Genomic DNA, 27,846 nt, shown 5'->3' with positions numbered 1-27,846 from the left:
GTTGTTCTCTTTGCCATTCATACTCGCTGTTATTGTAGATCGTAGCTATAAAAAGAAGACCATTGTTACTTCTTCTAGTTTTTCCCTTCATTCCTTTGTTCGCTTTTGATTTTCTGATTTTCTCCGTTCTATATATTTCTGTACGCATTCTTTCGATATTTATCATTGCTGTATGGTATTGTCTGTTTTACTCTTTACTAACGTCACTAAGATAAAAACTTCCTTGATTATCTGCAAGATGACGTCACTTCCTGCCCTCAACATATTTGCGAAACGGCCTTTGGAATTTCCAGAAAAATAAGTATTTGAAACCAACCAATGAAAATATTTTTTTAAAGAAAGTAAATCTTAGCCAAAACAAAAAGATTTTTATATGATAAAACAAAACATAAATATTCTTGAATAATGGTGCACAGTTGAAAAATGACTCTTCATTGGTTACATGAATGAATGACGTCATTGCTAGAAAAAATGTTACTGTATTATTGTTTGGCTTAACACCCACATGATCAGTTACTCTAACAACAACGCAATAGGATTTTAAGTTTTTTTTGGATCGATCACTGCCATATTTGTTCAATAAATTTGAGCAGATGTTCTAGAAATGGTACCAGTAAAGCCAAATAAGCCATATTTTCCTTCTGCTCATTTTGTATTTAGTACAGAAGCTCAAGGACGTGACTAACTTAATGTCTTCCATGATTTCTTTTACTTGAAAAAAAAATAAAAAATCAGGGTGCGTCACTAATGTTTGTAGTTCAAATCGGAACGAACAACAGACAAAAATATATTTCCATAATTTGATTTCGTTTTGTTTATTTATTTTTCCTATAGCCTCAAATAAAAGGGGGGGAAAATTAGCTTTACAGTCTTGCAGTAATGGAGGCCAAAAATGTGCATGTACACATTTTTTAGAAGAAGTTATGTATAGCATTAATAGATTTAACTAAAAAGGGGTATACTGACTTCGGGATTGAAAACTCTAATTGATTAATAAAACGTACAAGTTACAAAAAAATGCGCCGTAATGAAACTTTAGGATATTTTTATCACAAGCTGTTTCCAAACAAAATTACGTAGAACGTTGCTGACATGATGGGTGAAGCACAAGTGCCTTTCGTATTCCCCTTTATCTAAGAAGCAAATCTATGGATGGGGTATTATTGAGCTTTAAGTTCGCCCTGTGAAGGCAGTGAGATTAGCTGTGTTCAGCTGGATGTAGGATCGACTTGGGTCTTTTGTATTTGCAGTATTCCGCTTCGTTGTAGTCAGTAGCTTGTTTGATCAGCGGGTTTGGGTGATTGCTTGTCTTGGTAAGAATTTCTGCAAGATCACGGAGAAGGGTAGAGATGTAAGGAATGTTGACTTCTCTATGGATCTGGGAGTTTCTAATAAACCATGGGTCTAGAATCATCCTTAGACATTTGTTCTGGATTCTCTAATTTTAGAATATTTGCTTCAGAGGTATGGCTCCATGCAGGGGGAATGCGTAGGTAATGACCGGACGTATTATCATCTTGTAGAGGAGCAACTTAGTTTGTATATCTCGTTTACTTTTGGGTTTGATCATGGGGTAGAGCTGGGCAATTACTTTGGATGTTTTCGAGCCTATGAGTTTGATATGATTGCTGAATTGGAAATTTTTTTTTATCTAGTTGCACTCCGAGATATTTAAATTCTGTCTGCCATGGGATCTGGACTCCTAGAAGGTGAGTTCTTTTGGGGGTTTACCAGAATCCTCCAGTTTGCCAGCCACTCTCCAGGGTATAGATACTGCTTTGGAGTCTTCTGATTGCCAAGTATGGACTAAGAGATCTAGCTAGTATTTCAGTGTGATTTGCATATACGGGCAGTAATGGTTGTACTTGGGTTTTGTGGGATGTCAGCTATGTAGATTGAGAATAGTAGAGGGGCGAGAAGAGATTCTTGTGAAATACCTGCCAAGATTTTACATCTGGTTGATATTATCCCATCTATTTTGATTTGCATAAATCTGTCTGAAAGGTATGATAGATTGTTTTAATCAACTTTATTGGGATGTTAAATTTAATTAGTTTGAAAAGAAGGCCCTGATGCCACACCTTATCGAAAGCCTTCGCAGCATCAATGAAAACTGCTGCTGTGTTCAGGTTCCAGTTGAAGCCTTTTGTGATGTGCTCCAACAGTCTGTGTATCTGTTGCACAGTGCTATGACCTTTTCTAAATCCAAATTATTCGTTAGGTATTATTCCAAGTTTATCTGTTATTACAGCTTGAAGCCTTGTGAGGATAACTTTTTCAGTGACCTTTCCAAGACTGAATAGAAGACTGATGGGTCTGTAACTTTCGGGGATTTGGGGTTCTTTCCTGGCTTCTTCAAAGGTATAATATCGGCTGTTTTCCAAGTTACAGGCAAGTGCTGGAATCTGAAGATAGCGTTTGTTATGTTTACTAGATGGACTATAGCTTTTCTTGGGAGCAATTTTATTATTTGGTTGGTGATGCAGTCTGGTCCTTGAGCCTTTTTGTTGTTCCGATGAGGTATGATGTTTATTATTTCAGCTGGGGTAGTTGGACTAATAGGCTCTGAGTTATCCTTCTGATGATGTAAGGTTTTCTTGACCTGGCGGTGTATCTTGTAAATAAGATTAATGCTTAGGTTTTCATATGATGGATTGCATTGCGTTTCTAGAGTTATCTATTAGAGTTTTTGCTTTTTCTATGTCTGTGTGAGCAATTCCTTTCTTGGTCTGCATGGGGAATGAGTTGACTTTTGATGCGGAAAGTGCTCAAGAACTTCCAGATGGAGTGATCCTCTGGGTTTATGGCTAATTTGGTTTCCCATTCATGGTTTCGGTGTTTTTTAAGAGCTTCACGGAGTTGTTTATTTAGATTTAAATATTGTTTTGTCTTGTGGGGCTTGTGTTGTGGAATTTCTTTCTAGCTTTGTTTTTGGCTCTGATCAGGTCCATGATTTCCTCAGGGATCCGATTGATCTGGTGGAGGACAGTGGTTTGCATAACTGATGCTATTGCTGTTTTGATTTGGCTGGTTAGGTTGTTTACTGCTATTTCTATCTCCTCTTTATTGTGGATGACGAGTGCTTGGCCGATGTATTCTGGGAGAGTTCTAAAGAGCTTGTCCCAATCTATAAAGGAATGCTGTGGAGAGAGCTGCTCCTGTGTACTGAGTTTAAGTTGAATGGGGCAGTGGTAACGATAAACGATTCCAGCTCATATTGGTATCTGATATTTCTGAGAATGGCGATGTCAAGTACATCTGAGCTTCCAGCTGGACTGTGATGGGTGGACTCTGTGGGTTCGGCTATCACTATGGAGTTTGTGTTGAATAATTGTTTAAGGTACGTCCTTTGTTGTTGGTTGGAGCTGAACCAAGTTGTATGTTTGGCTTTGAAATCTCCAGTTATAATAATAGAGTCTGTGGGGCCGAGGATGGAGTTCAAATCAGATGTCAATAATGGAATGTTAGGTGGGTTGTATGCAGCAAAAATCCTGATTCCACTGGCATTGTTAGTATGAACTTCAATACCTGTTATCTCTAGGTTCGTGGATTATCTAAGACGTTCTGGCTAGATAATTTTTAATGAATACGGCTGTGCCTCCTCCACTGGCAATGAGTCTGTCTGTTTTGTACATTGCATAACCTCTCAGTTTAGGTTTATTTACTGGTCTGAGATGCGTTTCATTGATTAAAATTATATCTGGATTATATCTGTGAGTAAACTCTTGTAGTTCTAAGATTTTGTTGGTCAGACCATTAGCATTCCAAGCTATGATCATGAGGGAGTTGGGTTTGAGTTTTCTTTTATTCATTACTGAGGGCTGTCAGAATTGACTGAGTACTTTGTAGGAATCTCTTTGTGGAGGATGGCGAGGGACTAGTTTTACTGAATTCCTGTAGCATGGCAGCCAGTGAGGCAGTAATATTGATGTTAGATTAGAGCTTTTTTGTTCGTGGGATGAAACAATCTTAGCACGGGCAGCCTCGGCCATGCCCAGAAACTTTGTAAAGCCGACTTCAGGTGTCTAAAATGCGGCGAGGGCCACCAAACCGTCATCTGCACCAAACCAAGATCTACGCCGGCGAAATGCGCCAATTGCGCACGACCTCACCCCGCTAACAACAAGGGGTGCATTGTACACCCAAAGAACCATTGTACACCCATATGTTTTGGTGATGGTTGGGGTTGCCTTCCTTCCTAAATTGCTGTAGTGGAGGTTATTTGGACTGGAGGGAGACTTGCACAGTTGCTTGGAGCGTCATTGCGAAGACGTGGAGGGGTAGCTTTTGCTGACCCGTGGTTCTTTGGGTGTACAATGCACCCCTTGTTGTTAGCGGGGTGAGGTCGCATTTCGCCGGCGTAGATCTTGGGTTGGTGCAGATGACGGTTTGGTGGCCTTCGCCGCATTTTAGACACCTGAAGTCGGCCTTACAAAGTGTCTGGGCATGGCCAAATCTATGGCATTGCCCTGCTGATGCCTTCTTTCTTAGTGGCTCAATAGAAATTCTGAGGCCCAGATATCAGTCAGTTCGTAAATCTTTTTCTGCATTTTGTCGATCTCCACCAATACCAGCGGCATTGGCCTTTTATCTGACCTAAGCATCCTGCCCACTTAACTGGGAGTCAGGCCCTGACTGGCAAGATCTGCAGCGATTTCTTCAAAGGTGATGTCTTCGGTGGCACCACGAAGTACCACATTCTGGTTCTTTTCACTGGGTAAAGCAAAGGTGGGGAAAATTTTTGTTGTCCATTAGCTTTGTCATTTGCCTACAGTCAGTTACAGTGGCAGGCTGTATTTTGACACCTTCATCCACGTTTTTAGCCCACGAATATGAGATGTTATGTTCCCTAACGGCTAATGAGACGGAGGTCCATTTATCCTTGTCCCTTAATATGACAAGGGGGACCTTTTCCGTGTTCCTCGGGACGTCCTGCGTTGGTGAGTCCTCCTCCATGTGATCTTCTGTTGTTCTGCGCCTTTTGTTTGAGTGCTTCCCCTGTGAGCACTCAAACAAAAGGCGCGGAGTTTTTGATGGCAGAACAGTAGTGAATTCTCCTTGAGAATCCTCACCATCTGGGTCATTTGTTTGGGCTTATAGGTTTAAAAAACCCGGCCAATCCGATTCAAACTTTGTCATTAGAAATTTCAGCACGTCTAATGCCTGCTCTTTGTTTAGGTTCAGGATCTGTTTCTTGATGCTTTCCATACCAACGTCTCCTGTCGGCTGGAGCTATCTGAGGGCAGCAAAGAGTGTGGGAGACCCCGCAATGAAGCAGGTCGGCGAGCCCACAAGTATAATCCCGCAGGTCTAAGGACCTGCCAGCACAATCTCGTTGACTGGAAAGTCAACTAGCAGAAATCAAGAGGTGTTGTAGGAAGAAACCGTGAAACTTATTTGGCTCAGCTCGAATTACCTACCTCCCTAAAACCATACATCCACCACTGGTCTCATTTCGAGTGGGGGTTTACGTGGCCATTGACCTCATACACATTTCGTGTAGAGGGGGAGAGTAGGAATTATTATTATTATTATTTGATACCTTTATGGAGTCCGAAGACTCATCGAAAGAGGGCACCTGCTTTATAACTGTATCCACAGCTCAATCCACCAACTGACCACAACTACACCAACGCCATCTACCGCCGACCACGCTAGTATTTCCAAAGACAACCACAAATATCCATGCCCACGGCGGGATTCGAACCCACAGCCTTTTGGCTGGAGAGCGGATACACTAACCAAAAGTTTCTATCCAGAATCAATAAGAGTGATTCTGGATAGAAAACTCCTATTCAGCAATTATATAAGACGCATTGCCTCGAAGACATCCAAAGTAATTTCGCAACTCTACCCTATGATCAACAGAAAAAGCAAACTGGATACACAAAGTTAACAATATACAAGAGGGTAATAAGACTGGTCATCATGTACGAATCCCCCGCATGGAGCCACACCTCGAATACAAATATTCACAAACTACAGAGATTACAGTATAAGTGCCTGAGGATGATTCTTCTGGATGCTCCTTGGTTTATTAGAAACTCCCAGATCCATAGAGAAGCCAACATTCCTTGCATCTCTTCCCTTCTCCTAGATCTAGCTGAGAAATTTTTTGCTGAGACAAGCAACCATCGAAACCCGCTGATCAATCGGAATATGATGAAGCGGAAAGCTACATATATAAAAGGCCTAAGTCGATCTTAAGTTCAGCTGAACACAGCTAATTTCACTGCTCTCACTGGGAGAGTAGGTGGCTCATATACACTCCATTCAAAGTTCTTTCATTACAGACAAAGGGGAATTTGAAAAGCAATTTTGCTTCACCCATCTAGCCAGAAATGTTATTCGTATTCTACTATGCTGGAGGCTCCCTTCCACTTTCCCCAGTCATTTTAGCAACGATCTATAGCACCTTTGTGATAGATGGAAGAACATCGACTGGGAAACATGGCTAAATTTTAAACTGCAGGCTAAGGAATTCTTTCAAAGGTGTGGGCGCGAAAGGGCGTAACAAGAGAGAAAACGTCTGAGAGCTATCCACAGGGAACTGGGCTGGTACCGCACAAAGAATGGAACGGGATCCCTTGTAGCGATCTCGTAAGCCAAGTAGAAATTGAACTACAGGAAGAGCGGCAGAGAAGGGTCGATGACCTCGAATTTCGAGCGAAACTCTATCTCAGATATTTGGAAACACCTTCCACTGTATTCTACAATCAACAACGGGTGGCGGCATATGACGATCGAACAGTTTACCGGATCCAAGAGAACAGCCAAATGTTAAAATCAACTCGGGAATTCCTCCGACATTTCTATCCCTCGGCGCATTTTCTGATCAGCAGGGTGCAGATGACTTTAGCGAGTGGGACATCACATGTCTTCCGGATCATCTTACGGCTCTGCATGACCGGCCGATAACTGCTGAAGAAATAAAAACAGCCTCTAAAACAATGAAGGCAAGGAAAACTCCTGGTTTAGATGGGTTAGGGATCGAGTTCTATCGATCTATCTGGAACTTGTTTTACCAATTTTGGGGAAAATATTTAACGATTTCCTCACTTCGGGAAATATCCCCGACGATTTCGTTAAAAGCTACGCGGTATTTATCCTGAAGAAAGACCGAGATCGCGCTAGCAAACAGCTGGCGACCAATCTCCCTAACAAACGCAGACTACAAAATTTTTACCAAAATTATCTGCGTCCGCATTAAATGCGGCATAAAAAAATGCCCTAACCAGCTCTCAGGTTTATGGAGTTCCAGGTAGTTCGATGGAGCTAAATCTCTTTTTTCTAAGGGATCTAATCCGTCTTTCCAAAAATAAGAATTATCCTTTGGCACTTCACTCAACCGATCTGGAAAAAGCTTTCGACAGCGTCAGGCACACCTACTTACATCACGTCCTTCAAAAAATTGGGGTGGGATTTGGGCTGAGGAGAGTAATTAGAAGCATTTACTCAGAGGCCTCCACTCAAATCACCATAAACGGGGTCCTCTCAGAACCCATTCTTATGAAAAAAATGGGTAAGACAAGGCGGCCCCTAAGCCCTCTCCTGTTCTCTTTAGTGCTAGAACCCCTCATCAGGAAAATAGATAACTCCCCCGCAGTCAGAGAATACCGTTACCCCCTAGTCTCCAGAGAGCAAAATTGTGGCATATGCCAATGATGTAGTGGCTACGCTCAGAGACTCTGAGTCCATCTATATTTATTTCGGCATATTGCAAAAATTCAGCATGATCAGTGGTCTATGCGTTAACATGTTCATTGCCAAACACGCGATATCGCGCGATGCGAGTTCTCACCGAATGGCCGATCACGCATTATCGCGTGGACGTCGTTAACTAAATAAAAAAATAAAAAAAGTTGGCCACCACACGAAATTCCAATTTTCAGCTTGGCAATGAAAGTGTTAATATAGATAAAACAAAAATTAAAACTTTTGGAAATTTCCATGAAACGTGTCCTCCGTATGGTTTAACCCTGCAAATCCATTCTCTCACGGTACTGGGCGTTCCGTAAAATTAAAGCCAACTACTTTTCATTTTGCATACCATTAATGTTACTGACATAAAGGAAATCCAAGAAAATCAGCTTTACAACGCATTAATAGATTTCTTTTGGAATAACAGGAAGCGCGAAATGAGCAAAGAATATCTGAAACTCAAAAGTAACAAGGGGGATTTTCGCTACCTAAGCTAAAATACCCATTCTATGTAAATACATTTAAAACCATACGGAAGGCTTTTAATTAAATATTTTCTAGGACATTTCTTTCCCTACTTCGGGATCATGCGGTCCCTGCGCAGAGGTTGTTCCCTAGTGGTACTATCCACTAGGGAACAACCAAAAAGTTTACAGAAGATGGTTTAAATGTTATTAATAGAAAATCGCAAGCATTGTACTGCGAATTTTTTAATCTCTCCAGATATGATACTCCGCATCTGAGGACATATGCGGAAATTCTATTTAACAACATCAAAAATAGCTGGGGACATCCTTTTCACCAAGATCTAGCATGGCGGATAGCCTATGGGCGTCTCCCGGTGAAATGGGTCAAGTCCAGATACAAACCAAGATCGTGCGACCCTTTCTGTGACGTTTGCCAGAACGTTGAAACAGTGGGACACTTCTTTTACTTTTGTCCTCCCGCTCAGCGTATCTGGCGAAGATTGAGTACCGAATGCTGATATTTGAGGAAATTGTATACTCACAATTTCCTCCATCTGTCAGGAAAACCCAGAAATTCACAATTTTTCTTGTTAATGTGATGAAATATTATATCTGGAAAGTCCGAAAAAAATCCCAGATACGGGATGAAAACATAATCTACGCGAGAATCCTAAGTGGATTCTACTCCATTTCCGAAGTAAGCAAACAGACAAACAAGTCAAGTTTGCGCCTGCAAGTGTTGCAAGTCTAGCTGAAACTGTACTGTGGTTCTGTACAAGTGTACTGTTTCAAGTCTCTTTCTACATTTATATCTCCTCCTGAGATTTTTATTTAATAAGGTTAAAATACCTTATGGTAACTTGTTCTAGTGAAATACTTATAAGCTCTGTATTACTAAAATCTTGGTATTTCTAGCCTGGCTCCCGCTGATGAGACCTCAATAAAGGTCGAAACCGGTCTGGGTAGTGGCCCTTGCCTTTAATACAAAGCATCATACATCTCCTCCAGGAGATGTGGTTTGCATTAAGGGTAAATATTAAGATTAGTGATCAGAGCTTATTCTACTTTTACCATGAGTTGCCTTGGTCTTGCACTACGTGCAGGGTCAAGTTTGCGCTTGCAACACTTGCAGGCGCAAACTTGACTTGTTTGCTGTTTGCTTACTTGGGAAATGGAGTCAATAAAACCAGGTTTATATTTAAAATAACTTGGTATCTTTAACATTTATTATACCCAAGGTAAAATACTTTCTATATATATATATATATATATATATATATATATATATATATATATATATATATATATATATATATATATATATATATTATATCGAATATAATGAAGTAATATTTATTACTTAAATCTAAGTAAGGCAAATATTTATTTCGTTTCCAGTTCTTCTGAAAGAATTCGAATTCAAATCTGATTAGCTTCCCAATGACGTTTTGCATTAAAAAGAACATAATCAAGTTTTATTAAAAAGAAGAAACTTGTCTCTCTGTATTTCAAGAAATTTTCAAGCCTACTTGAATTCCCACTGTTTCCCACAGCTGTATTTGGTCACAGCTTGACTTGAAAGATCAATATTTGCACTCCACTTAAATTCGCATCTTCACTGGAAACTAAGCGCTGTATAAGCATACAGGGATGACCAGAGGCAGTCTATAATGCTTTCCCTATGATTCCTTTCGCTACAATTCTGTACTGCATATAATTTCTCCATATACTCATATAATGTGACTTGTTGTTGATGACTTTATAAACACGATCTATATTTCACCGTATGAGCAGAGAGTGAGAAATGCACTCGAAGTTCTTGTAACGTCAACAGTCCTTAATGTTTTAAAGCCATTATGACAGGAAGTGAATACACATGAATAGAACCGTTTATACAAAAGACATGTGCAGGTCATTTACGTTTTTAGCATCTGTTTCTAATGGTGTTGAAGTCGTAAGCACTGGATGAGTCACAGTTGCGTGTGTTTAAAATTGCTAAACTGGGATCAAATATGCAGTGAACATGAAATTACAAGTGATGCAAAGGACATGTGTTTTGTTATCATTGTCAAGCAGATAAAATATGAATAATATGTATATTAACCTAATTTTGCTCTAATTACGCTAATCTAGTCAAGTATTTCTTAGTATTTTATTTAAATATTTATCCTACAGGACTTCATCTGCATGACGCATTCTATGTACGATACAATGTAAGTTTTGTTTCCTTGGGAACCATTTACAGTTCAATGATAGGTATTAAATCACGTTATAATTTTGACGCACCAGTAATTATTAGCAATGTACCACCACTCGACACAATTATTTGAGTAATATAATGTATAAAACAATAAGACATGAAATAAAAAAAAATAAAAAAAAAAAGTACATTTCTGAATACATAAATATACTAGTCATAGAAAGAGAAAAATAATGGGAAAAGCTATTTTACCAAATTATATGAAAACGCAGAATTCTATTGAAAGCTTTTTTTAGGTCAGTAGCACAAATATAAATAAATATATAAATAGAGAACTGTTGAAACAAGAGATAGAATTTATTTTTATTTATTATTTTTTTTTTTTGGCTAGATACGTGAAGCAAAAATGCTTTTCATATTCCCCGTTATCTGTAGAAGAAAATATATGGATGGGGTAATGTAGGGCTATAAGCTCTGATCATGGCAGGAGGGTAACAGCAATAGCCGAGTCTCAGTTTAAACTTTATTGGATACAGCATTGCTATCCATTACCCTCCCTGGGTACCCATTTTAGTCGCCTCGTACGACATGCATGGGCTACAGTATTACTGTTTAAGTGCAGCCAATCTCCAAAAACTCGTGCTGTTCCCCAGATGGCCCAACAATGAGCGACCCGAAGGATCAAAACTCAGCGTTGTTCCCCTCAGTATCAGGCTGACCCTGTCACTGAGAATAACTCGCAATGTTTTTGCTCTACCCAGCGACAGACTCACCCCACCACCTAGCAGAGCTGTTCATATTTCACCTGAGGGATAACAGCTACAGCCGTGCATCAATTAACTTCATGGGCTACAGCATTGCCATCCATTATCCCCCCCCCCCTTCAAGGGTAACAGCAACAGTCGCGCTTCAGTTAAAACTTCATTGGCTACAGCATTGCCATCCATTACCCACCCTGGGTACCGATTTTAGTCTCCTTGTAAGACATGCATGGGCTACAGTGGGGCTATTCTTATCCTAGCCACCACACTTGGGGGGGGGGGGTTGATAGAATTTATATACTGGTAACTGGTAACTTTTATGGCAAGATGAATGACAATCTCGTGGATTTTAATCCCGTCATCGCTAAGGAGATTGGTTATATGTATAAAAGATTATCCAGCAAGTGGCTGGCCCAATTTAGGGCCGTGTGAGAGCGCTTATATACCGATGAGCAGAGCGGCCTTCGAGCTCTTGTGTTTCCATATGTCGTTCTCATCGTAGTTGGATGACTCTTGAATGAGTTGATTGGGGTGAATAGCTGCCTGAGCAAAGTATGTAGAGGCAGTCCCGCGAAGTAGCGTGGGTATATCCGGTATGTTACCATCTCAATGGAGGACAGCATTCCTGACAAACTACGGAGCATCAGATATCATACGGAGACACTTATTTTGAATCACTTGTAGTTTTTTTTTATGTTGCTGGGGAAAATGAACCCCAAGCCGTTGATCCATATATTAGAGTGGATCTAATGATTGATTTGTAAATCCGTAGTTTGTCTTCGGTGCTAACTTGGCTTCTCTGGTTGAGAAGAGCTGGACAATTGAGGAATTGGATTTATTGCAGGCATATACAATGCGAGGGTGAAAACTGAGGCGGTTGTCTAGTTGTATACCGAGATATTTGATTTTGAATTTCCATGGAATAGCTGCATTGAACAGTTGAACTTCTCTGCAGTGGGATGTTTTCCGTCTTGTAAAAAGTATGGCAGTGCTTTTGTCAGCATTAACATCTATCCTCCATCTCTTAAACCAGTTTTCCAGGTTTGTTGTTGCTGCGTTTTGTAAGCTCTGCGTAGCTAAGTGCGGCCTGAGAGATCTGGTCAGAATTGCCATATCGTCGGCGTAGCAAGCCATGGTGGTTGATGCCGTGCTTGGGACGTCTGCAACGTAGATGTTGAAATAGCAGCGAGCCTATAATATATATAGTGGAGTTTAGTAAGGTAGTTTAGATAGCAGAGTTTAGTAAGGTATATTGGAATGTTGGCTGTAATTAAAATTTGTAAATAAGGCCTTTGTGACAAACCTTATCAAAGGCTTTAGCAACATCACGAAAGATAGCTCCTATATGATGTCTCCAATTAAAACCTGTTGTTATAAACTCTATCAATCTGTGGACTTGCTGAGTTGTACTGTGCCCAGTACGGAACCAAAACTTCTCTTTCGTGGTAAAGCTGTTTTTGTTCACCTCATCTTGCAGACGGTTGAGAATAATTTTATCTGCAATTTTCCCCAGGCATGACAAGAGGCGGATGGGCCTATAATTCTGGGGGAACTGAGGTGCTTTCCCCAGCTTGTGAACAGGATAATAACTGCTTGTTTCCAACGAGTGGGAAAATAATTGAATCTGAACATTGAGTTTATAATGGCTACCAGATGCATAACTGCTTTATGTCGGAGTGCCTTTATAATCTCGTTGGTAATCTCGTCAGGAACTGGGGCCTTTTTTTGTTGTTAAGTTTTTGGATGATAGAATAGACTTCCTTAGGCGAAGTATGACTGCAGGGCTGATGGAGCGCGCAGCAAACATGCCGGTGGATTTTCTCGATGAAAAGCAAATCCGCATGCATATAGTTAGGACTGCATTGAAGCTCTATAGCGTCCTCGAAAGCTTCTGCTTTTTCATAATCTCTGTAAACTATGCCTCTTTCTCAGTGAATGGGCTGGATGTTGGAACCATCCGTGCGGAGAGCTTTAACCAATTTCCACAGCGAGTTCTCCTCAGCTTTTAGGGAACACAGCTTCCTTTTCCACTGTTAGTTCCTGTGATCTTTCAGCGCATAGCGAACTAAATTGGTTGCCCTATTTAGCTCTTGAAGGTCCTGGGAAGATAATGTGTTGTGATAACGGCGTCTGATTCTGTTTTTATTACGGATTAGATTTAGAATTTCTACCGGAAGCAGGTTGGCTTAAGCTAGGATGGTAACGGTTGAGGCTGCTGCCAAGCCAGCATGAATTGTACTTTCTAGATCATTGATCGTTGTGTGTATTTCTTCACAGGACGAGATAGTTGGTACTCAGCCTATAAGAGTGCAGACTGCGACATTGAATTTAGTGAAGCATGTGCAGGTCTGACTGGGGATGAGTTCAGGGTCCCCTCCTACGCTTAGTAGTACTGGGTTGTGGTCAGAACTAAGATCGTTAATCACCTGTAGCTGGAATGGATGAGACGTGTTCTTGAAGATGGCTATATCTAGCACATCAGGTCTGCCTTGCAGTCCATAGTGCATTGGTTCAACCGGATCTGCAATGACGATATTTCCTAGTATAGCAAAGTAGTTAAGAATTATCCCATTATTATTGAAGCTTTTACTGTTCCATAAGGGATGTTTTGAGTTGAGATCTCCCGCCACAATTATTGCTTCATTAGTATCGAGCAGTTGAAAGAGATCGAAGTGAGGAGAGATTTGCCAGGAGGGTTATAAACTGAGTATATTTTTAGGCTGCCTGCGTTATTGGTGTGGATTTCAATACCAGTTTCTTCCAGATTTGTTGTAGTGGTCTTCTTAATTTCGTTATAACTAACGTTTTTCTTGACAAAAATAGATATGCCGGTGCCGCCATCCCTGGCATTGAGTTTATCATTTCTGAGTAGCGAATAATATCTAAGTTTAGGGTTGTCGCAGGACCGAAGATGCGTCTCATTAATTAAGAGAGTATCAATTCTGAAGTGGTCCACAAATTCTTGTAGCTCCTGGAGTTTGTTAGTGAGACCATTAACATTCCAGAATGCAATCTGTATGAAATTAATTGAGATAGTCGGATTATCCATTAAGCATTGAGAATATAACTTGGGTATTTTTCAGGAATTTATTTGTATCACTCTGGTAGGGTTTGTTTTGCTGAAAGCAGTTGACATCTCTCCTAAGGTAGAGGCTGGGATAGCAGCAGAGTTTTGACTGCTTTGAACAGGTTCTGCCGGTTTATTGCGCGAGGAAACCACTGAGGCGTACGATCTGTTAGTTGTAGTAGTCCGCAGAGGGATTTCTGTTGCAGAAGGTGTTGTACACTTCTGAGTTGATGGGGCTCCTGTTTTCCTAGCTTTCATCAGGTTAGAGGGGTGGAGTGTGTAGCCTTTGTAGTTCACCGGATGCGGACCGCCACAATTTGCGTACTTAGCGGGAGTAGTGCGTGGTTTGGAACATGTATGAGAGGGGTGTTGTCTCCGCATTTTACGTTTTTGTACTCTGCTCTACAGAGCTATTTCTGGCAGCCGTGGCATTTTCCAGCAGATGTTTTCCTTCTGAGTGGTTCAGTCTTTATTACTAGAATACAGCCTTCAGATCATAAATCTCTCTCTGATTTTTACCGATTTCCACTAAAACCAGAGGCATGGGATGTTTGTCTGCTCGATACGTACGCGAGACTTTTATCGGCTCTAAGCCTTGTGACTTGAGGTCCGTGGCTATCTCTTCTGATGTTATTGTTTCCACTAGACCTCTGATAACAACCTTTAAGTTTTTGTCGCTCTTTAGCTGAAATGTATGGTATGGAATTTCCAGTTGGTCCATGAGCTTAGTAAACTGACGGTAGTCCGATGCTCCTTCGTGTTGAATGCGGACTCCTTCATCGGAGTTTTTAGCCGATGTGAACTTAATTTCCGTGTTTTTCATCACCTCCGTAACTCTCGACCATTTTTCTTTGGCTCTTAGAATCACCGGTGCTACTCTCTCTTTGGGCTGTTCCACTGTGTCAATCGATGGTTCAGGCTCTGTGGCTGGAGCCTCCTTCCTACGCTTTTTCTTGCTGACTATCTGGTAGTCGTCAGTGTCTTCTAAGGACTGAATGCCGGCTGTTGACACATTCTCTCTGGTGTTGTCTTGAGAAGTGCTGGGGAGAGAGTCAAGGAGGTGGTAATCCTCTGATTCAACTGCCGGAATCTTATGCAGCTGTACTCTGCCATTTGGTATGTAGCAATATTCCTACTTGTCTGAATACTGTGAGCAGTTGTTTAAAATTTAGGTCTTTGAACGGAAAGTCCATGTCTAAGCGTAACCAGTGATTTAATGGGAGTTTTGCATGGTTCAGGACCTGCCTTGTCCCTTTCTTCCACCAAGTGTAGAACGACAATCGAAATCTCCTTCGAGAGGCAGAAGACTACTGTCGGGCACAGGAGAGGGCCTGGGGAACTTGCAACAAAAAGCCGAAAGCGTACTTTTGCCTGGGCGAGTGCTGATAAAAACATAGGCTGCACAATCTTCAGAATCGAAATTTACACTCGCAATCACTGAATCATCAAGTTCAAGATCCTTAATCTTGTCAAATCTACATCAATCGTCAATTAAATTTTCGTCACACACCACAAAAGTGCGCACATCAGCTAAATGTATAAGGTTGGAGGTTGCTCCACCTCCGCACTGGTAACCGTGTGATTGCCGGGATAACAATAGTGCCGACGTAAATCCATGCGTGTTGTAAAAGGCGACTAAAATGGACTCTGAGTTTCGAGAGTTCGTTTTCTCAGGTTTCTTCCGGAATAAAAGGCGACTAAAAAAGATGCCAACTTTCTAATAAGAAGGGCTGCTGTTGCACTCACCCCTCTACAGATCAGAGTAACGAAAGCAGCCGCAGGCTTCCACGCATTGGATCCCGTGTCGAGCCCGCTTCCTCCAACATGTTTAGGGCTGCTATTGCACCACCGCCCCCCTCTACAGATCAGAGCAACGAAAGAAGTCGCAGGTTTCCACGCATTGGGTCCCGTGTCGAGCCCGCTTCCTCCAACGTGTAGGGCTGCTATTGCACCACCCACTCTACAGATCAGAGCAACAAAAGAAGCCGCAGGCTTCAACGCGGGGGAAAAGCTTTAGGTCTGGGGTCGAGCCCGCTTCCTCTACTGATCAGAGCAACGAGAGAACAGCTACTACATGCCTCGTCGACAATGGACGGGAAAACGTCTTTTGCTATAGAGATAGTGTAGTATCTGTTCATCAAAGAAGGTCTTCTAATAAGAAGGGCTGCTATTGCACCACCACCTCTACAGATCAGACCAACGAAAGAAGCTGCAAACTTCCACGCGTTGGGTCCCGTGTCGATCCCGCTTCCTCCAACATGTGTAGGGCTGCTACTGCACCACAACCACTACAGATCAGAGCAACGAAAGAAATCGCAAGCTTCCACGCATTGGATCCCGTGTCGAGCCAGCTTACTCCAACATGTGGAGGGCTGCTATTGCACCACCCCTCTACAGATCAGAGGAACGAAAGAAATCGCAGGCTTCCACGCATTGGATCCCGTGTCGAGCCAGCTTCATCCAACATGTGTAGGGCTGCTATTGCACCACCCCCCTCTACAGATCAGAGCAACGAAAGAAGCCGCAGGCTTCCATGCGTTGGGTCCCGTGTCGAGCCCGCTTCCTCCAACATGTGTAGGGCTGCTATTGCACCACCCCCTCTACATATCAGAGCAACGAAAAAAGTCGCAGGCTTCCACGCGTTGGATCCCGTGTCGAGCCAGCTTTCTCCAACATGTGTAGGGCTGCTATTGCACCACCCCCTCTACAGATCAGAGCAACGAAAAAAGTCGCAGGCTTCCACGCGTTGGATCCCGTGTCGAGCCAGCTTTCTCCAACATGTGTAGGGCTGCTATTGCACAACCCCCTCTACAGATCAGAGCAACGAAAGAAGCCGCAGGCTTCCACGCGGGGGAGGAACTTTAGGTCCCAGGAGGAGCCCGCTTCCTCTACGGATGTGAGCAACGAGAGAACAGCTACCACATGCCTTGTCGACGATGGACGGGAAAACGTGTTTTGCTATATAGAGATATTGTAGCTGTTCATCAACGAAGGGCTTCTAGATGCCGGCCTTCTAATAAGAAGTGCTGCAATTGCACCATCCCCTCTACAGATCAGAGCAACGAAAGAAGCCGCAGGCTTCCACGCGTTGGGTCCCGTGTCGAGTCCGCTTCCGCCAACATGTGTAGGGCTGCTATTGCACCACCCTGTTGGATCTGAATTAGTTATATATACTGGCCGAGTATATTTGACTTACTTAATTTACCCGCTTTGGTTCGAATTTTTTATGAATGGTGTAGTAAAAGAGATTCAGGCAAAATACATCTTTTGATCAACAAAAACAAACATTTAATTTTAAAATCACAAATTATACACTTAACTTCAAATCAGTAATTAAGATATCACAATCACTTCAGCTTCTCCGATAAGTACAATCAAACTCTGTTAAGATAAATCTGTTATCTCTATATCACAGTCTTTTCATAGTTCCTTAAGTTCCAAATACAATAAAAATTGCAGTGATACCTCTTCATAAACAGACACTTTTAATTTTACGCTTCTTTTAATTCTCCGCGATAGTTACTGTTAGCATCAGGGAATTCTAAGATGAAACTCACAGACTTCTCTGAACAGAAATATTAAAGTTGGAATAATCTTACCGTTAATCTTCTTCCTTCATCAACATACACACAAACACTTTTTATAACTGTAAACACTTTTAACAATAAACAGCACTCATTAAAATAAATCTTCTAGCATTAACTGAATTAATTTACGGGCACAATACATATAGTCAGATGTTCTTGTATGAAGCACTACTGATTACTCTTGAATTAAAGCAATACACAATAATTCTTTAACTTGGGGTTTTATATGTACAGTTGTTCTTTCCTCCGGCATTCAAATAATTCTTTAGGCACTATAATTCTAAACACCGCTATCATTAAACACAACCCTGTTGCCTCTATTTATTCTCTAGTTACTTCTTACTATGCTTCACGTTTCAGTGTGTCCTTGAAAGGTCGGCCCTGAAAATAAATCTCAACTAAAATATCGCTAGTCATTCAGTAGTCACTCAGCTATCTTCCGTTGCTTTATTTGTTATTCAGAAACTTATTAGCTAACTGCTTCTCAACTTATAGACTTTATTTAGTTGCTTGAGTGACTTGCCGACTCGCTATTATCGCACTGTGATTGCCGAATGCCCGATTCCAACCTAATGCCAATCCTTCTCTCTCTAATAAATCTCTAATCTCCTAATTAATTAATCATTCCAGCGTTCGTCGCTTATATATCTGTTTTTTCCCCTAAATTGCTCACGTCATTTCTTTCTAAAACTCTTTTCAATAAACCTCACGTGATGTTCCAAAACGTGCTCGCTCACTTACGTTTCCATGACAACAAAACAAAATATAATAAAATTGAGCTATTACATAACGTTAAACTTTACAAACAGGAATAAATAAGGAATATTTACATTTCAAATAATACGCAGTTAATTTATCAAATACAAATTCTTATAATATTAACATAGTAATAAATAAAATAGCTTAATAATATTTAACACAGTCTTCATTATTAATACATATATCTTGATTAAATAATTAAATATTAAATAAAGTTAAAGGTAGTTATATGAATATTAAATTGTAAAATAAGTTGTTTACATTAAATAATATTTACAAGTCTAGCCTTTGTGATGGAAGATCATGTTGGATTCTGAAGCAAATAATAATTACTCTAATCTCTACATAATCAGAATCCAACAACCCCTCTACAGATCAGAGCAACGAAAGAAGCCGCAGGCTTCCATGCGTTGGGTCCCGTGTCGATCCCGCTTCCTCCAACATGTGTAGGACTGCTATTGCACCACCACCTTTACAGATCAAAGCAACGAAAGAAGCTGCAGGCTTCCACGGGTTGGATCCCGTGTCGAGCCTGCTTCCTCCAACATGTGTAGGACTGCTATGGCACCACCACCTCTACTGATCAGAGCAACGATGGACGGGAAAATGATTAGCCAAAAGGGGGAAAGTGTCATGGGGATTGAGTTGGCTGCCACGAAGCGAGCGGATTCTGGTAGGCGATGCATAGTGTTTCTCACAGAAGCGGACTACACCACAGTGTCATGAGGGGAGAAAAAACAAAATTACTTTCGGCCAAACCACTTAATCAGTCAATCGTCACTCAACCAATCCAGTCTATAATTCATATACACTTAGGAAAATTATAAATGATAAAAATATACAGAATTATCATTCCTGTATAGTATTAAATTAATTTAATTTAATAGTTGTTAAAGATACCATGTTATTTTAATAGTATTAAAGTATAATAATTCTGAAAGGAACTATAATATAGAATATTATTGATACATCTATATTTCATAGCTAAATATTAAAAATCTAAATTTAAAAAAATTTTCTAGAGATTTTTTGAAAATATAACCTTTTGTTCGAAGTTGCATTGGTTTACACTAATTGAACACTCACATTCTCATAAGTTCTCTGGTAAATTTCGAACTTTAAAGTTTTTTTTATATTTGGCTATAAAATATGGATGGATCTATAATATCCTCTATTGTAACCTTTTCCTTATTTCAAATTACAGCTTTTCGGCAGTATACTTTGGTACAAAATTCTTTTGTTTAAATTTTCTACGATCATTTTCAGAATTGTTTTAATTTTCTTTGTACTTCACGGAATTACTTGAAATAATTAACGATACTGCAGTTAACCGAGAAAAATGAGTTCTTTTTTTTAACCCCTAGATATGCATATTATGCGACTAAATTCAACAGCGAAAACTTTCTTTTCTATTTTCCGGTTATTGTACATATTGAGAAAACTGTCTTGTTTTGCAAGCAATACATCATCTGAAAGCTTGTAATTTGGGCCACATGATAAGGAAATAAGAGAAAGTGCGCGATATGTCGGTTAAAAGGACCGTCTTATCTGGGATACTCATTAGGCTTAAACATGAAATGATGTCATTAATTACAGACCGAAACGCCTTTCCTTTTTTATTTAGGAACGTTCACGAATGGTGACAACAAAATCCTTTGTTTGATGTGCATAACAACCGAACGACTCAGTGAGCGCTACACGTAAATAACGTTTGTTGTATTGCGAATGTTGAACACAAGGTGGCGACATTTAGAAACTTTTTGATTGGAAGTAAATTAGCGGGAAACGTATTCTGTTTGCAAGCGACTGGCTATGAATATCGCCATGTTTTTGATCGGTGCAAGCTTTTTAGTTTTCGATTGAATTATTTTTAAAACCTGATTAAACTGAAAAAAAATATATAAATAAATAAATAAATATATTTAAAATTTATGTATTATTAATATATTATTTATTATAAATAAAAATATATATTCAAAATAAATTTATATAAATATTTATATAAATCTTATATAAATTATATAAGAGTTCCCAAAGTGAATTAATATTCGATTTAGATATAGACGTATTTAATGATTACTTTAGCAGGTTGCGAATCGTGGATTTTGATGCCGCATAGGTTGTAAATTTACTGACTCGTGTGAGATGGGGAATGCAAAGATAGTGAAACTAGAGCTATTAGAGAGGGTAACGAGACTAACAGAGCATGATATAATTATTTGTATAGAATGTGATGATTGTAGTATTTTTAGGGGATGGAGCAAGCAACATGAGGTAAAGGGTATGGCTGATGATAGCAAATGAAATGCAGTCAAAAAGAAAAGTTTAATATGGGATTAGTGAAGTGGCGAGCAGTACAGTTGAGTTCATCTGGTGTGAGATAGATGCTCACAGGACAAAATATATAGTTGGTTGCTGCTGTAGGCGAGGGATGATGAGAATGGTACGCGTCGGACTTCAACGATGGGAAAATAGATTGGAAGAAGGAAAGGTCACATGAGTGAAAGGATAATGTACTATATGCGGCTATTAAGTAATAATTAAGGCAGAATATGATAGAATGTATTAATGAATTAAGAGTTCTGGATCTTGTGATTGAATTCGAGGATTTGTTTATAAAGAAGGTGGCTCTATTGCCGCCAATTGGTGAAGAGCGATCGTATAGTTTGAATTGTTATTTATTTTATTTATTTATTTTTTTTTTTTGCTAAAGAAAGGTTACGTGTTGAATTCCAAAGATAATAATTATGACAAACTCAGGAGATTGCTTGGAAAGGTGCCATGGAATGACAAACCAAGGGAAGGATGCTAGTAGTACATGAGAAATGGTCAAGAGGTGTTTGAAAGAAGGAACAGCAGTCATGGGGATAAATAAAATAAGAATTAAATGGATGAGTAATATCATTAAACAGGAGCTGCTAAAAAAAAAAAAGAAAGAAAGAAAAAAAGAAAATTAACTCAGCTAGTCAAACACAGTCCGAAAGCGTTCTGTCAGTATGTGGCTGGTAAAAGAATAGGAAAGTGAGAGATTTGGATAGGAAGCTAGTGAGGTGGATAAAATGGTGGCTAATAGATACAGTCCAGACAGTAGGTTTATGGAGGAAATGAATTCAGGAGGTGTGTGTGTGTGTGTGTGTGTGTGCGCGCGCGCGTGCTGCAAGGTTTTGTACTCGGACCACTGCTGTTTAACTTATACATTAATGATATAGGAAATGATCTGAGGGGAATTCACTTAAATGCTGGCGATCAGGGGCGAATTTTCCATGCTTGCTGCGCAAGCTCATTAATTGAGAAAGAAGTAACATTTATTTGTTAATAAATGCATGCGTTTATAAGCATTCCATTTAGGCTTTTATTTTTGTAGACAGAAGACGTCTTAAGCTTGCGCGGCAATAATTGAGCTTTGCATTGTGTATTGAAGGATGCTTGCTCGTCTAGTCAAAGCTACCTTGGCTTGCTCGGTTGTAGAAGCTTTCAGGTCCTTGCAGTAGCACTGTGGTTTCATGCGCGCATAGCCATTTCCACTCCCTACACGTCATCTTAAACACAAGACCATACGCAGTCAAAGTAGAGAGCTTCAGCCAGCCTTTACAAGTGTGCGTGTTGCTTGGGAAAATTAAGTTAGAACCAACTTTTTATGATGATGTTATTGACCAGTTCATAAAGAAGAACCGTAGGGTAGAATTTGTATTCAAGTAGCTAAATTGAAAAAGATAGAATATCATTTGTAAAATAATTGTTGTATTTGTATGATTAAATGTACATAAATTTCTAAATATATAGTTTTAAATGGTCAGTAATTCATTATTCCGCTAATCAGACTTCAATCACACCTCTCACGCTTGCTCTTGTTATCACTCCCTGAATGATAACAAGAGCAAGCGTGAATTTCAAGACCAGCATTCTCCCCTGCTGACGATCTAAAACTGGGTAGTTCAATACTTGATAAGAGTGATGTGAAACTTTTGCAAACGATATAGCCTAACAGTATGGGCAAAGAAAAATGGCTATTAGTTTAATGTGACAAAGTGTAAGGTGATGCATTTTGGAATGAAAGTAATTACCAGCTATGCACTACACTGATGGAATTCTGTAGCACTACACTGATGGAGGCTAGGGATTTGGGGATGCCAGTGGACTCTAGGTTAAATTTCAGGGGCCATATTGCAAAAGTGACTAAAATATCTCCTAGGATTATGGTTATTGAAGAACACACAAGCCAGAGACAAGGAGGTTATATCACTTTATCAGAGCCTGTCTGGACTACTATGCAGAAATTTGGTCGCCTGAGTCCCTTTAGCGATGTAGAGGTGGAAAAGATCCAGAAGCGAATGATCAAGATGGTGGCAGGTCTATGGAATGCACCTTATGAGGATAGCTTGAAGATTTGTGAGTTATAGAAATTGCCTGATAGGAGGAATGGGGGGGAAGGAAATAATATCGACTGAATTCTTTAAAAGTTATAGGATTGATACAGATGAGTTTTATGTACATGTGGAAGAACTGCTGGGGGGGGGGGGTTATCCTTGTAAATTAAGAAAATTTATTCAGCAAGGAGGTGAGAACTAGAATTTTTGCTTGGAGAATGGATAGCAAGAGGCAGTTATGAGCTCTGCGTTGGTGAAGAATCATTATTATTGGAATCAGAATTATAAATTTCAATGTTAAAAATGGGAATTACTTTTTTTTCCCATTCGTTTGGTTAAATTATTCCAAAATGTCTCTAAATCTTTTCCTGCATATTTATATCATTCTGAATTTATCTTCTGCTAATTTTCCTTTTGCGAGGCAAATTTCTAATTCTCTTGTTATAACTTATTTCTATTATCAGCTTGCAGAGTTATTTGTGATTATCGGTGCAAAATTTTGAATAAAAATTATTCATGAGCAGAATGGGTCAGTAATTTTTTATTTTTAATTCATTGCTTTTTTTTTTTTTTTTGGCTAGATGGGTGAAGCAAGAATTCTTTTCATATTCCCCTTTATCTGTAGAAGAAAATGTGTGGATAGGATGTTATAGTGCTATAAGCTCTGGTCATGGTGGGGTAACGGCAATAGCCGACCTCAGTAAAAACTTCATTGGCTACAGCATTGCCCGTTACCCTCTGATTGAGAATCGGAGGGTAATCTCAATCTGATTCTCAATTAATTGGTTCTTTCTCATTGCTTTGTAAGTCACTTCTAAATAGATATTTTAATAATAAACAAAATAGTGTATGCCGATATTTTAATTAATCTCTGGAATTTTTCAGAATATTTTGTTTATTTTGATTATTTAGCTGATTATTATATTATTAAGGATATTCAATAATATATTTAATTTAAGATTTAAATAATTAAAAAACGATTTTTGCTCTGCAATTGTATCAGTTAATATTTTTCTAATTTCATTATTATTCTAATCATTCATATTTACGTGCATTGGAGTGAAGCTTGGGAATATGAATTAGCACTCTTTATGTTCTAGAAACAACTGCTTATCCTAGTATCATCGTCTTCCAAAACTGACAATAGAAAATTGTCATTTATTACCAACACACTTATAATCTAAGAACTATTTAAATGTGTATTGTTAAAATCTTTATAGTCTTTTCTGTTCTGTGTAATTTTTATTATTCATTGTTTTATTGTTTAAAGTCCGATACTTGTCACCGTATGACATACAACTATGAGAGTGTATTTGTAATAAAATTTTAATTTAAAATTTCTCTCGGGATTGATATTGTTTTCATGAGTATAATAATAAAGAATAACTTCATAAAAATTAAACTGGGTTGCTAACAGTTAGTAGAACACGATCACCTTGAGATTTCTTTCTTTTTTTTTTTTTCCCTGGCTATTTCTAGTTATAAATTATAAGCGTTAGTGGAGAAAAATGTTCATTCTTGGGATATCTTGTGCACATGCGCCATGAGTGGATTGTTGTTGTGTTGTTCTATATAATTGGTTATGTACTAAGAGAGTCTACTATAAATACGTTTAGTATACTAAAACCATAAATACGGAAGTTATTAATAAACACATATAAAAATTTGTTAGTTGATATTATTTCTTTCATCTGTGGATGTAATTTCCGAAACTAAAGATGATTCTGTCTAGCAAAATTGTCAAAAGAATCGCCAAACCTATTAGATAATTGTATAAATATTTATTTATTCCCAACCTTTGCAGCGTCATCTTCCAAAGTTATAGATAAGCTAGCTCAAGTTAAAAATGTGTGCCACCACTTCCTATATCATTTGTCAAATTGAATCAACCATCTGACAGTGACTTATTCCATCAGGTGTCACGCGACAATCTCCTCAAAAACCATGTAGGACATTTGTCGCAACACGTGTTTATATAAATACCGGACTGACAACCAAATAACAACACTGGTACATTACACGTTTTCTTTTTAAATCTCAGTTTATTTATTTAATGCATCTGTTGCCCATACCTCATGGTAAGTGTACCCATATAACGATATAATAAAAGAATTTACGTGCTCGAGATTTAATAGAAATAAACTACGCGTACACGCGATTCCCATCCTCTGACATCTTAAGACAAAAGCAGTGTTTCTTTTTTTATATAAAATCACCGAATAATTCAGTTTGTGTTGATAAATTTTTTTGCGAGGTTATGTATTGTTTTGTGCGACAAAACACTACATAACCTCGTTTGCTAGTGTAAGCTTTTAAAATAATAATCATAACACAAAATCGAAATATTATATTTGATAAAAAAATAAAAAATCAAATAAAGTATAAAATTATCTTTCTCTATCGCACACAGCAAGAACTATTTCATTCGACATCGGAATGGTATTACTGAATTTATAATTTTTACTATATAGATCACTTGCGAACAGTCCCCCCCCCTACTTCTAGACAGCTTCCCCGCGTGTCGAAAGACCTCAAAAATCATTCACACCCACCTTGTTACAGACAGTATTACAACACATGCCTTCTGGCAAACTAAACAAACAGCTGATTTATCACCAACAGAAAGAAAAAAACACTCTCGACCCCAATGCCCTATTGGTGTTCCACATTTTCAACAGCTGATAACCTACGTCTCGGTCGACAACCCTACTCAGAGCTATGCGTGAGCCCATCCTTCCGCTGATCGCTAACGATATCTTTTAAATATCCAAGAGGGAATTCGGGGATATTTAAAACATCAAATCTGAGTTTTAAGATATTCGATGATAATTAGATTAATATTAAAATAAACTAGTTGTTTTTACTTAAGCAGGTTAGCAGAATATTTTGCTTCCTTAAGTTTTCTAATATAGTGGTTCTCACCCCCTTACTCCTTTTCGCTGTGTGTGAGTACTGAACAGTAATTTTGAAATTTTCGACACAAGAAATGGCAGTTCTACTTAAAATAACTTAGGTAAGTGATCTTTATTCTGTAGCCCACATTAAAAGAATCGAGTATACTAATTAACATACAAAAAAAGACTTGGTATGTTATAAAGAGAACTAAGCTACATAACGTTATCAGCGTATAGTTATTTGATTCTCATAAACTTGAGAAATCTATTTACTGTTAGATTATATTTGTAATTTTGTGTTTCACTAATAAATATGTGAAACAGCTTCTGTCTCTACTGAATGCTTTCAGTACAGGCAGAAGAATAATCGAAATACAAGGCGATACTTCCCACTAATTCGTAGCATCTGGAAGACTTAAACATTCTTATAATGACACCGTAATCAGATTGTAATTTTGTAAAAAGCCTTCTAATTCCTATTTATTACGCTCTTTGTAAATCTTTAACATCGCTGAAAGTTGCCGTAAATTAATCAAGAGCACAGTGCACTGACGGAGAAAGGTGACATTGTCGTATAACTGGAATAGATAAAATCACACTGCATCCCCACTTGTGTTTCTGCAATACGGCTATCATCGGTACCTTGACGAGGGTTGTCGGAACACGAGGTTGCACATGAGAGAACAAGGACAAACTCAACCGGGATGATTTACGGAAGGTATATACAAAAGAATGACGGTGTGTCATCAGATGGTGATTTTTTTTTTATTACCGAACGGTCCAAAAAAGAGATTAAGATAAGAAAGAGTTTAAGACCAAAGGAAATGAGGAAATCATCTTAATGTTGACGGGGAGGGTGGGGGGGGGGGAAGACATCCCTTTATAAGAGCAAGCTACTGTTTTCCGCATGACTGGCAGACATCAGAAACTTCCTTCGTTTGGCATTCACGGAAACCGGTCCCTTTCGTGATATTCTACTTTTATGTATTGATTTTCTTGCTAAATCGCTCGTGTCATCTGGTGAGCACATACTTTCATACACACTCCAATCAAAAAAAAAAAAAAAAAAAAAAACCGCGCCATTCCACCCTGCCAGGCAGCACTGATTTACCGTAAAAGCTAGCTTATACGATGATGGTGAGATTATATAAAATATATCAGATTTTATATATAATAGAAAACGATCATAGACCCTCTCTAATGGTGCTATTGTTAATAACAGGTCTCATTTTAAAATATACCTATTATAAAAATATGTAATTTTTTTCCACGTAGAAACTAGCATTGAATATATTTAAATATAGTAAGATTTCTTAAATATGCATAATCTTATAAAAATAAATACAAAGTAAAATGAAAACTTAAGAGGATAAATGTTTTTTAGAATGATTTGACTGTATATCTTGAAAGAAATTATTCATAAACTTCCTCCACCTATTAGTAATTTTTATAAATATCTAATATTTTGTATGCTGCAATTCTGTTAACAACTAAAAATCAGTTTGGATGAATTAATCGATCGTGAAATGAAATGCGGCGATTGATTCATTCAATCCAATACCCTTGAAGGGTAATGGATGGCAATGCTGTAGCCAATGAAGTTTTAACTGAGGCTCGGCTATTGCTCTTACCCTCCTGCCATGATCAGAGCTTTAATAGCTCAATAACACCTTATCCTTACACTGTCCTCTACAGACAACGGGGAATATGAAAAGCATTTTTGCGTCGCCTCTTTAAGCCAGTCCTTGTAAGGACTGTTAACAACTCATTCATTCCTGATTTCATGTTGTATAGTAGGCGTTCGTTGCTTAGCGTGCGCAGAGCAGAAATTATTCCCGACTACTACCAGGAAACACACACATTTAATCAAACAAATTACATAAAAGCCTCAGTATCATTGCTACCAAACAAAGAGACAGATATTGGCTTATTTTTGACCATCATCATCACCAGGCGCTAACGTAAACCCTTTTCTTTACTAATTTAGTCAGAATCCGGGTCCAGGATTCATCAATCTATCCATCTAGACAGGATTCATTGTGG

The 27,846-nt window shown here is 38.9% G+C and overlaps 1 protein-coding gene across 3 annotated transcripts in view; it reads left to right on the top strand.

The window, feature by feature from the left end:
- LOC150100411 (secretin receptor-like) overlaps positions 1–27,846 on the top strand; it is an 85,250-nt gene that overhangs the window by 19,873 nt on the left and 37,531 nt on the right. Inside the window, exon 1 of one of the 3 annotated variants that reach the window (XM_090402797.1) lies at positions 25,862–25,922. The exons of the other annotated variants lie outside the window; for them this stretch is intronic. The gene's annotated coding sequence lies outside the window, so the exon portion shown is untranslated. Of the gene's footprint in view, positions 1–25,861; positions 25,923–27,846 lie in introns of those variants that run through there. 3 annotated transcript variants of the gene reach the window in all.

Source organism: Typopeltis vanoorti, chromosome 13 (assembly GCF_054136105.1).
Source record: "Typopeltis vanoorti isolate ZY-2024b chromosome 13, IOZ_Tvanoo_1.0, whole genome shotgun sequence".
NCBI lineage: Eukaryota > Metazoa > Arthropoda > Arachnida > Uropygi > Thelyphonidae > Typopeltis > Typopeltis vanoorti.
Note: the sequence above shows the minus strand (reverse complement) of the source record. Positions and strands in the feature narration are given on the sequence as shown.